Source organism: Amyelois transitella, chromosome 14, assembly GCF_032362555.1.
Source record: "Amyelois transitella isolate CPQ chromosome 14, ilAmyTran1.1, whole genome shotgun sequence".
Taxonomy (NCBI): domain Eukaryota; kingdom Metazoa; phylum Arthropoda; class Insecta; order Lepidoptera; family Pyralidae; genus Amyelois; species Amyelois transitella.
Window position 1 is genome coordinate 10,176,744 of NC_083517.1, and position 12,333 is coordinate 10,189,076.

The 12,333-nt window shown below is 36.1% G+C and overlaps 1 protein-coding gene across 1 annotated transcript in view; it reads right to left on the minus strand.

Annotated features, from left to right (window-relative positions):
• The window catches only part of LOC106132351 (protein peste), a 34,442-nt gene extending 25,386 nt beyond the window's left edge, over nucleotides 1–9,056 (minus strand). The window contains exon 1 of the mRNA XM_013331722.2: nucleotides 8,899–9,056. The gene's annotated coding sequence lies outside the window, so the exon portion shown is untranslated. The remainder of the gene's footprint in view (nucleotides 1–8,898) is intronic.
• Between the last annotated feature and the right edge of the window lie 3,277 nt (nucleotides 9,057–12,333).

Sequence of the window (12,333 nt, forward strand, 5' to 3'; positions counted from 1 at the left end):
ACCCAATTTTGTAAGTCGTTTGACATTTGCTTTGTTGATTTTTTTTTATTTGCAATTAGAACACATTTTTTTTTGTTATGTACCAGCATGGAAGTAAACTAAGAAACAGATTATTAATATTATTAAATTCACATATTATCGATACCAAAATTATATTTTTTTTACTAGACTATCTTATTAGACTACCTTAAATCAGATATTAATGTGGCTGACATTATAATCAGATCTAAGATACTCTAACGTAGGTAACCTTTTCCCAGAACACACTTGATTTTTGTAACTAAAAAATAAATAAATAAATGCCGTGTTTAAATTTGCCGTAATATAAAAAAGAAAAGGACCACTCCATTTCTTTCCCATGGATGTCGTAAAAGGGAAATAAGGCTAGCAACATTTCACTATTTAAATCTCAATTCTATCATTAATCCTAACAGCTGAACGTGACCTATCAGTCTTTCAAGACTCTGTCTACCCCCGCAAGAGTTCTTTTCTCATCATGCCCTGGCCGGGATTCGAACCCGGGAACTCCAGTGTCACAGAAAAGCGTACCACCGCTGCGCCAAAGAGGCCGTTATGTAAAACTAAATAAAATAAGGTCCTAGTAAGATTGCGAATATCCTTCGGCCTTGATCCGTTATGTACTGAAACCTTACCCTTGCCCTCGGAGGGATACCGATCTTTGCGGTTATTATAGAAATATAGTTGTTGCCCGCGGATTCGCCCTCATTAAAAGTTAGTTGGTCCATATGGGAAACATTAGGAAAACTAACACAAGTTTATCCATAAGTTTTAATAAGAGTAGGAGTGGATATACATATGTCAATTTTGACCTCAAAATTACAAATTGTTTCTCAAATTATTAGCAAGAATGTATAAAAAAAAACTATATTAATACCTAGGTCTACTTTCGTGAGTTCACAAAGGTACATATTTTTTTAACAAAATAAGAAGTTTCTTAATTGAAAATGCGGGGTAGACAGAGCCAACAGTCTTGATAAATCTGAATGGCCACGTTCAGCTATTTGGCTTAATGATAGAATTGAGATTCAAATAGTGACATGTTGCTAGCCCATCGCCTTAAAGAAGAATCCCAAGTTAAAAGCTTATCCCTTAGTCGCCTTTTACGACACCCAAGGGAAAGAGATGGAGTGATCCTTTTCCTTTTTCTATTGATGCCGGGAACGGCAATATAATTTGATTTTTATATTTTTTTTAAACTACGCACTATATTGACACCTTAAGTCACAGATTATATAAAACTATTAGTCTAGATCTAATGAAATTATATGACTCCATACAATGTAGTCGTAGTAACCTTGGCATACAGACTACACGTGTTTGTGAATCATCAATGACTTTAATGAGCACGAATATCAGTGGACAACAACTTGAATCGAAAGTGCCGTTGTTTTTATCATCATCATCATCATCCTAATAGACATATTGTCCTCTGCGGGGTGAACAGAGCCAATTGTCATAGTACTAGAAGGTCTCACTTAACTGAACTGCTTAATGATGGAATTGGAATTCAAATATTGTGAAAAGTTGATAGACCATCGCCTAAATGAATGAATGGAAATATTTTTTATACTGGATGTCGTAAATGGCGATTAAGGTAAAGGGTCCTTGTAGGCGATGGGCAAGCAACCTGTCAATATTTCAATCACAATTCCGTTTTAAACGGAGCAGCTGAAGCTGTCTTTTTGAGACCGTTTGCTCTGTCTACCCCGCGTGGGATATAGACGATAATTCTCTTTTCCTTGACGGTTTTAGAACGCTTTACTTCACTTTCAAAGTTAGCTTTTAAAGGCTCAGTATGTAGTACATATACTTAATATTTTCGTTTATAAATAGGTATAACGTAGTAGTATACACGTGGTGGTGACGTCACAACTCGTGCATAATTGCATATGCATACGCCGGCTCCATAACTTTGTAGCTATTGATTCATAGAATTGATAAGTTTATTTATCCAAACTAATAATAAAGAGTGGTGGTTCCCGGCACCAATAAAATTAAGAATAGGACCACTCCGTCTCATAACCATGGATGTTGTAAAAGGCGACTAAGTGATAGGCTTATAAACTTGGTATTCATCTTTTAGGCGATGGGCCAGCAACCTGTCACTATTTGAATCTCAATTCTATCATTAAACCAAACAGCTGAATGTGGCCTTTTCAAGATTGCTGGCTCCGTCTACCCCGCAAGGGATATAGACGTGATTATATGTATGTAATAATAAAGAGAAAAGATTTGTTCTTTTGTATGTTTGTAACGAATTAACTCAAAAACTACTGCACGAAATGGATGTATATGGATATGGTCAACTGAGAAACAGTTTTTCTTCAAAACATATATTTTTTTAATTAATGTATGTATCTACTTGAGATAATTCAAGTTGGAATGTACCACAGGTCCTATCAGTATATTTGAGATGGTTGAATTAATTACTCGTATCAAAATACTCATATTTCAATTCTATCATTAAGGCTAACAGCTGAACGTGGACTGTCCGTCTTTCAAGACTGCTGGCTCTGTCTACTTCGTAAGGGATAAAGATGTGATAATATGAATAAGAATGATGAATATTCGTATCAGAATACACCAAGATACCGGTGCTTTTGAAAATCTCAAGAGAAAGTTTAATGTTTTGGGAAATTTAGATAGAAAAGGCTTAGAAAAGCCAAAAAAAAACAAAAAAAGGTTGTGTTGTTATGTTATTAAATGTACAATAACCTTTATATTATGGTAATAACGTTTGATGAGATCCCAAAGCCCTGGGTTATCTATTAGGTTTACCTGCGAAGGTGGCGGAGGTCAGAAGGGAGGAGGTTCGTGTAATTACCTAACTCACCCAATCCAGGGGTATGTATGCTTTCGACCATGGGTCAAATACCCCGGACTCCTCTCCAGAGTGGCGAGGATGCAATCGGAACTTAAGCCAGGAGGAAGAAAGAATAATCGTTCGAATTGTTGTCTCACACATTCATTAGACGGGCTCTGTGGCGCAGCGGTAGTGCGGTTGTCTGTGACACCGGAGGTCCCGGGTTCGAATCCCGGTCAGGGCATGATGAGAAAAGAACTTTTTCTGATTGGCCTGGGTCTTGGATGTTTATCTATCTATATAAGTATTTATTATAAAATATAGTATCGTTGAGTTAGTATCTCGTAACACAAGTCTCGAACTTACTTCGAGGCTAACTCAATCTGTGTAATTTGTCCCGTAGGTACCTATGTAATTATTAATTTATTCAACAAACACAGTTTAACTTTCAATTATTACCATTTTAAGTAGATTAAGTAAGATGCGATTCATCAACGTACTTGAACGAATTAACAATATTCACAAATAGATTGTTCGCGAGGTCAAGCCATCTAAATGAACAGACGTTTTAAGACAGTTTTAATTAGATGTTAATTTTGTGTAATAGCTGTCTGCAACACAGCGATAAGTTCGGGTTTTACTCGACTACGCTGAAGCAAAAAGAAGAGTTATGTTATTGACCTGTAACTGACTGTGCTTAGTGAAACATACATTTTTATATTTTCATTTGTATATTCTTTAAGCTGTAACGTCGTGCCATTGCGGAGCCTCCCCAGAGGCCCTCTTCACAGCCCGGGAGCCCTATAATAAATGCGCGCATGCGCCCCGACGTCGTCGCGGCAGACGACGCCGCCGCCGATAGGAACTCCCAGTGAAGACGTGAAGACCCAGGCCGCCACGGCCGCCCCATCGACCTGCCTACAGTCGTAGGCAGCGATGATGCCATTGAAGAAGGCCCAAAGCCCTGACCAATCTACTCCGACTCCCCTCAGGGAGTATGGGAAGACCCGACGACTACTACAACACTCACCATGTTGAGAAGCTCGCTATTCTCTGGCAGCTACTTGCTGGATCTCGTGTCCATAGATAAACCAACGCCATCTTAAATATTGTGACCCATCACCGCAAATCTTTCGACAATAAAATGTAGAAAAACTTATCATGGAAATTTATTGCCTACAAAACACATTAGCATTTATAGTCTACATACATATAGTCACGTCTATATCCCTTGCGGGGTAGACAGAGCCAACAGTCTTGAAAAGTCTGATAGGCCACGTTCAGCTATTATTAAGATTATTTTTAGTATGTTTTCCAAATTGCTAACGGAACTCAAAAAACATTTTTTTATTGAATTTTAAAAATAAATGTATCGTAAGTAACAGTTCAAATTTTAGTTGTGACGAAATCATTCGTGGAAAGTTCAAGTCGAAAAGTATTTGTTATGCTTCTGTAACTTACACCCTTCACCGCATTTGAAGGGTTACCGTAAATTTCGGCTAGAGGAAAAATTTAATTTAAAAATAAACAGAAATAAACGTTTGAAATTACTTTTCGAAAAAAAAAACGAAGCCATTTTTTTTGTTATAAATTTTTCACTTAATTTCGAGATTTTCAAAAAATCTCGAATCACTTGCAATATGACTTGTGACTCGACTAGTTAATTTAAACACAGCATAAATTTTCCACTTTGTACCAAGTAACTTTCTGCATCAGTTCATTAGCCTTTCCCTTAGTCTTTTACGACATCACAAAGATATAAAGTGGTCCTTAAGCGCCGGGAACTACACGGCACGTTGAATAAACTTGCTTTATTTTTTGCTAAATTCCCGCGTGATTGAAATCCCTGGGTCAAATAATTATAGGGTTTTCCTTTTGGGGTCACCGTGTGACCACTCCTGACCAGTGCAGACGCACCGGTCTAAACTGATCTTAAGTAAGTAATGACCCTATCCGGTCCGGAATATGATGACCCCGGCCTGCCGAGATTATAGATATAGAATGCGTCTAGAAAGTACTTGATACATACATAACATACATACATATGGTCACGTCTATATCCCTTGCTGGGTAGACAGAGCCACCAGTCTTGAAAGGACTGAATGGCCACGTTCAGCTGTTTGGCTTAATAATAGAATTGAGATTCAAATAGTGACAGGTTGGAAGACCATCGCCTAAAAAAGAATCCCAAGTTTGTAAGCCTATCCCTTAGTCGCCTTTTACGACATCCATGGGAGAGAGATGGAGTGGTCCTATTCTTTTTTGTATTGGTGCCGGGAACCACACGGTAAAGAACTTGATCTTTGATTTGACAGCCTCTGTGGCGCAGCGGTAGTACGCTTGTCTGTGACACCAGAGGTCCCGGGTTCGAATCCCGGCCAGGGCATGATGAGTAAAGAACTTTTTCTGATTGGCCTGGGTCTTGGATGTTTATCTATATAAGTATTTATTATAAAATATAGTATCGTTGAGTTAGTATGTCATAACACAAGTCTCGAACTTACTTCGAGGCTAACCCAATCTGTGTAATTTGTCCCGTATATATTGATTTATTTATTTAAAACGTAACTGAAGGGTTAGTGTGAGATTTACACGATCGCACGCGCCGAACAAGTGAACGCGAATTTGTATGTGATTTGATCAGATGGCACACGTTTCGGGACCTCCTCGCCCAATCCAGGATCCATTCCCGCGTCTTTCCTTATGTCTGTATGTGTGTATGCTTAGATCTGTAAAACTATATTGTAGAACCGATCTGTAAAACTGTGCCGTGTGTTTCCCGGTAAAAGACGAGTAAGGGATTGGCTAACTTGGGATTCTTCTTTTAGACGACGGCTTAGCAACCTGTCACTATTTTTCAATTCGAACTAGTAGTTCCAGACATTAGCGCGTTCAAACAAAAAAACTCTTCTGCATTATAATATTAGTATATATAAATACTACCCATGCGAACCGGGGGCGAATCGCTAGTTTATTTATATTCAGTTGGTTTATAAGGAAAAGAAATACTTAAAAAAAATATTCTTTGAAGCGAATTCTTATTATCTGAAGTTAATAGACACTAAGATGACAGTTGTTGTGGTTATTTGGCATTATGAAAGCAATTTTATTATGCCGTGTGGTTCCCGGCACCGATAGAAAAAAGAATAAGACCACTCCATCTCGTTCCTATCGATGTCAGGGCGACTAAGGGATAGACTTATAAACTTGGGATTCTTCTTTTAGGTGAAGGGCTAGCAACCTGTCACTATTTGAATCTCAATTCTATCATTAAGCCAAACAGCTGAACGTGGCCTATCTGTCTTTTCAAGACTATTGACTGTGTTTATATATGGATATAAACGTAATTGTACGTATGTATATATCCTAAATATAAGTATTTTTGAATGGAAGTATGGATTATGTGGAAAGCATATACTTTGTTAGCTGGAGTAGGATGTAATGAAGAACACAATATGTCATTTGGATCGCACCCGTCGTATGATACTACATAAACATATGAGTAAAACGTTACAGGGTTATCATAAGCTTATCAGATTTCTTATCTCTAGACAATAACAGCCGGCGTTTCGTTACGAATGTCAGGATTATTACATGTGAACACTGAAACAATGAAGGGACAAGTTCCTTACATACATACACGTCTTTATCCTTTACGGTGTAGACAGAGCCAAACAGTCTTGAAAAGACTGGAAAGCCACGTTCGGCTGTTTGGCCTAATGATGGAATTGAGATCTAAGTAGTGACAGGTAAATAAGTATTTATTACAAAATATAGTATCGTTGAGTTAGTATCTCGTAACACAAGTCTCGAACTTACATCGGGGCTAACTCAATTTGTGTAATTGTCCCGTGTATATTTATTTATTTACAAGTAAAAGACTGAATTTATAGGTTTCCTAAAGATATTTTTCTTTCGCCGTAAATACCTACATCGGTTGACAATTAAACTAATGTAGGTACGCAAGATACAAAACCGCGGTAGAATTGAAGGACACATATTTTTTTTCCTTTCTTTTTGCAATAATTTGTCATAGAGATATATTTGCGACGTGAAAGTTGATTAGATTTATCGTAACATAAGATATATGTATGTATATATAAGATATGAATATATGTATTTGCGAAACGTCTAAGTATTATCAAAAGATAAACGTTGAATATTTAAGAGAATTATGCTTAGACACATTTTTAATGCCCAAAATGTTTTTAATTCTTACATTTGACCACTATTAAACTACGTTACGACGAAGGCAGGAACAAACATTATTATTACTAATTACAATGCTTATCTTATGTTTAAGCGTCACGTTAGTTTATTGTCAATATCATTAACCTAGACAAAAGACTACGCGCCGTGTGGTTCCCGGCACCAATGGGACAAAGAATAAGACCACTCCATCTCTTTCCCATAGATGTTGTAAAAGGCGACTAAGGGATAGGCTAATAAACTTGGGTTTCTTCCTTTAGGCGACAGGCTAGCAACCTTTCACTATTTGAATCTCAATTCTATCATTAAACCAAGCAGCTGAACGTGGTCTATTAGTCTTTTTAAGACTGTCGGCTCTGTCTACCCCGCAAGGGAAAAAGACGTAATTATATGTATGTATGTAAGAGACCAAACGGATTATTTTACTGAGCAGCCGCACTTTTCTGCAGTTAAGTAAAAAACTAATTTTTATTTTTTGCATTTTTTGTTAAACACATTCACATTTATCTATACTAATATTATAAAGCTGAAGAGTCTGTTTGTTTGTTCGAACGCGCTAATCTCAGGAACTAATTGAGAAATTATTTTTGTGTTGAATAGACGATTTATCGAGGAAGGCTATATAACATCATGTTGCAACTATTAGGAGCGAAGAAATAATAAGGGAAATTGTTAAAAAAAGGGGAAAATTATTCATGCTTGAGGGCTTCAATGATGCCCAAAATAACTATTTCACGTGGACGAAGTCGCGGGCACAGCTAGTACATACAAATCCATACATGTAATAAAATAGTAACTGACTGATTTCTTAAGTCTCCTTAACAATAGGGACATCATTCTTAAGTTATAGTTTAATTTCATGTAAATTTGGAAATCTCAACTTACTTAACTTAGCTATTAGCTACTTAACTTGAAAATACATATAGTATACATATATGTAGTGATAGTTATACTGAAATGGTAGTGTTATCAGCAAAAAGTGAACGTCATGACTAGCACTTTATAAGGAAAAATTACTTTATGACTGTGACTTAGGACATTAGGACCTAATCTTACTCGTAGGACTTAAAGGGCATGGTTTTATGAGGGACGAAACAATTTTTTAATAAGACATCTGAGCAATATTCTTAGTTTTTATATTTCATTTCTTTTTTTATTGGCATAATACAGCTGCTCTTCTACATACGCACGTAATTCGTCTGAGAAATGATTAAAAAAATACTTTTTGACCGAATTGTTCGGTCAGATTTACCTACAGGGTTTTCGCAAATCCCACGGGAACTATAGTATCTACCGGGATAAAAGACAATGCCTTACACACTCTTAATTCCATAAGTTAATTCAAAATTTCAAGAAGATTGTTTCAGTTGATAAAAACAAATTAACTTACTTTTGCAGTAGTTCTTAGGTATGTTTAAAAACGGCTGATTTATACTTAAAGCTTCATCCAAATAAGTTCAGTACATTTTACGTTAAAAAAATAACAAACGCAAGTAGTTAAATGTTTTGCATTTTTTCTATAAGTGATATTTATCCAGTTTTCATTACTTTGTAAAAAAAAACGCGATGTTTTCATTGTGTACATATCTAATCAAGATCCCCTATTATTTCCCTTATCACAACTTATTCACAAACAACTTAAGCCCGTTTAAACGCACTTAATTTTACATGAAATACTAACTTTTACCCGCGACTTACCGCGAGTTTTATTTTTTTCACAATAAAAAGCCATGTTCTGCCTCAGCATCAACTCTATCACTGTACAAAATATCATCAAAATCTTTTCAGTGGTTTACGCGTGAAAATGTAAAAGACAGTCAGAGTTACTTTCGCGTTATAGATAAAGATACCTAATCAAAACTTACCTAAAACAACACACGATCAACAATGAACAATCACTCAAATACACCGCATTATTTCACAGTACAAACTTTATTCACTCACACACGTGTATATTATATATATACAATTCCGAACGGCCGTGCGTTCTGTAACGATAATGATACAAGACTGATTCGGTATGCTTGTCTTTTGATAAAACTCTGCTGTCGGAATAGGGTTGGCACTTGGATTTTATAGACTTCTCAGATACAATACATATGTAAATAGAATAAAATGAATAAATATATATGTATATATATCTACGGGACAAATTACACAGATTGAGTTAGCCTCGAATTAAGTTCGAGACTTGTGTTAGGTACGAGATACTAACTCAACGATAATATATTTTATAATAAATAGGTACTTATATAGGTAAACATCCCAGACCCAGGCCAATCAGAAAAAGTTCTTTTCTCATCATGCCGTGGCCGGGATTCGAACTCGGGACCTCCTCCTCCACAGAGGCCGTCAATATACTACTCTGTCAAGAAAGTAGCAGGAAAAGATCAATAATACACAAACTGTTTGTTATTCATCCAAATTTATTTTATCACCTTCAAAATATGCTCCTTTAGAAACGATACACTTACGCCAACGAATAATCCAATCATCAAAAAATTTTTTAAACGCTGTTTCCGGAATTGAGGTCAGTTCTCGCCGCGAATTCTCTTTTATGTCTTCTACCGATTGAAAACGGGTGCCACGAAGTGGTAATTTGAGTTTAGGAAAAAGAAAAAAGTCGGCTGGAGCCATATCTGGTGAATATGGTGGTTGCTCGATGGTATTTGTTGAGTGTTTGGTTAAAAATTCGTTCACAATGATGGCCTTGTGCGAACGTGCATTATCATGGTGCAAAATCCAAGAATTTTCTTTCCACAAATCTGGCCTTTTTCGTCGGATTTGCTCTCTTAAACGCCGCATAACACTCAAATAATATTCCTTATTTACCGTTTGACCTTCCGGCAAGAATTCCGAGTGCACAACACCGCGATAGTCAAAGAAAACAGTCAACATGACTTTGACTTTTGAACGACTTTGGCGTGGTTTTTTCGGTTTCGGTTCAGTTGGAAGGCGCCACTCCGAAGCTTGTTGACTAGTTTGCATGTCAAACTCGTAAACCCACGTCTCGTCACCAGTAACAATGCGTTTCATGAATGTTGGGTCGGAATTGACTCGTTCTAGCATGTCCTCAGCGACTCTCATGCGATTGAGTTTTTGAAAAAAATTCAGGTCTTTTGGGACTAGCCGAGCGGCAACATGTTTCATACCCAAATTATTAGTTAAAATGGTACGGATCGACTCGTGAGATACAGAAAGTTCGGTGGCTATCTCTCTCAAAGTTGAATGAGGATTTTCAGTCACTATTTCCTTCACTTTTGCGATGTTAACTTCAGTTGCAGACGTTGATGGCCTACCAGAGCGAGGCAAATCTTCCATCACATCTCGACCGCTTTTGAACGCTTTGTACCACTCATAAGCACGAGTTTTTGATAAAGTCGATTCACCGTAAGCCTTCTGTAACATTTTCAGTGACTCCGAACACGATATTCCATTGGCAATGCAAAATTTAAGACAAACTCTTTGTTCGATGTTTTTATCCATTATGAAATTAGCAATACACACTAGATATGATATAACTAAAAATAGCACTGTATTTAATGTAAACAACAGATGCAACTCAAACTCCGCGCCAAAATGGAAAACAGTTGTGCCAATCTAACAACAACAAAAAAAACAAAAATTTTAATTTGGAACCATATATAAATAATCCATTCCCGATACTTTTTTGACTGAATGTATACATAGGTACATATAATCATGTCAGTTCGCCTTGTGGGTAGACAGAGTCAACGTCTTGAAATATTGGAAGGCCATGGCTCTGTTAAACACGCAGAGAGATGTTGGCAATAAACTCCCCCTGGGTGTGGTGTAACACCAAGGGGAAAATTATAAAAAAAAACATATTGGAAGGTCACGTTCAGCGCAGCTGTATTTCAAATAGTTAACACTACTAGTTAATAAGCCCATTAATAAGATTGGAACATTTAAAATATATATTTTTTTTTTTTAAGTTGTAAAGACATTGACAGATGTAGATCTGTTTTTAAGGTTCTGCTTGTCTTTTTGAAGTACGGTAGGTATCCTAAGGAGGCTATATTTTGACAAACCATTTGTTTAATAATGGTATAAAATTAGGTGCTAATTTTGTGCCCTCATGACATTGCATTGTCATCCAATCAAATGTCTTTAAAATAATTTCAATCAAGCAATGAAATGTACCAATGTCAAATTGACTTCTTTAAAATTAAATGTTTATTGTACCAAATGTGATAATTACAAAGTATTATCTATACAGATCTATAAAAAAACAGTGAAAATAGTTTGTCTCTATATTTAGTATTTTTGACTGGATAGAGGGACACTTAGAATGAATAATAGAAAGCAAAAAAATTTTTTTTTTTCATTTTCGTCTGTCTGTGTTATGTATGATCACGCTTATCTCCGAAAGTATTGAAACGATTTACTTAAAACTTTCACCAATTGCTTTGTTTTAACTTAGCAAAACATTAAAGATTGTTTCATTAAAATCGGTTCATTACAAAAAAAGTTATCGTCATTTGAATGAACTCAAAGCATGAGTTTGCCTGCAAATAAGTTACGAAATTTAAAATCAAAGTCATTACATTGTACGACAGCACTATACCTATAACATATAAAGAAGTGAAAATCATTTTGATAATATCCTGATTTTGCCGCACATTACATGCGTAATTCTCACATAAAAAGATTTTTGGTTTGTTAGTCTACTTTTATTTCGACACCACTGCAGCGGCCAACGGTCCAGTGGTTGGCGCGTGAGACTGTGAAGTTGGCGGGCCAAGTTCGAACCTCAACAAAAACAATACAGCTATATATTTTTTTATATATGTATATATATATATATAAAATGTTTATATGTTAGTAAAATGTATGTAAAATCTAAAATGGTTCTGCCAGGGAGCATCACATTGAAAATTCAATTAGATTAGTACCTATGTGATTTAGAAGACCCCCCAGCAAATGTAATACTTAGTTAGGAGTGAACTAAGGACTCGTTTGTGAAAACAGACATTTAGCTACATACCAATATGGGTAACACTGGAACTATTAGTAAAAATAAAGAAAACAACAAACAGACGGCGATAAACAAACATTTTTATGACGTATTTAATTAGAAATAAGTAATTATTGACGTCATTACTAATTACCAACGAAAGGGTTTGACTGCGAGGAAAATGTGTGGGAAGGAGTGAGGAAATGCATAGATAAGAATAAGTACGGAGTACTTACATAAAAGTACCAAGTACGGACTGAGATACTACAGGTAGGTACTAAGTTCATGTCAGAAATATGCATGTTAAACCGATCTTAAAACG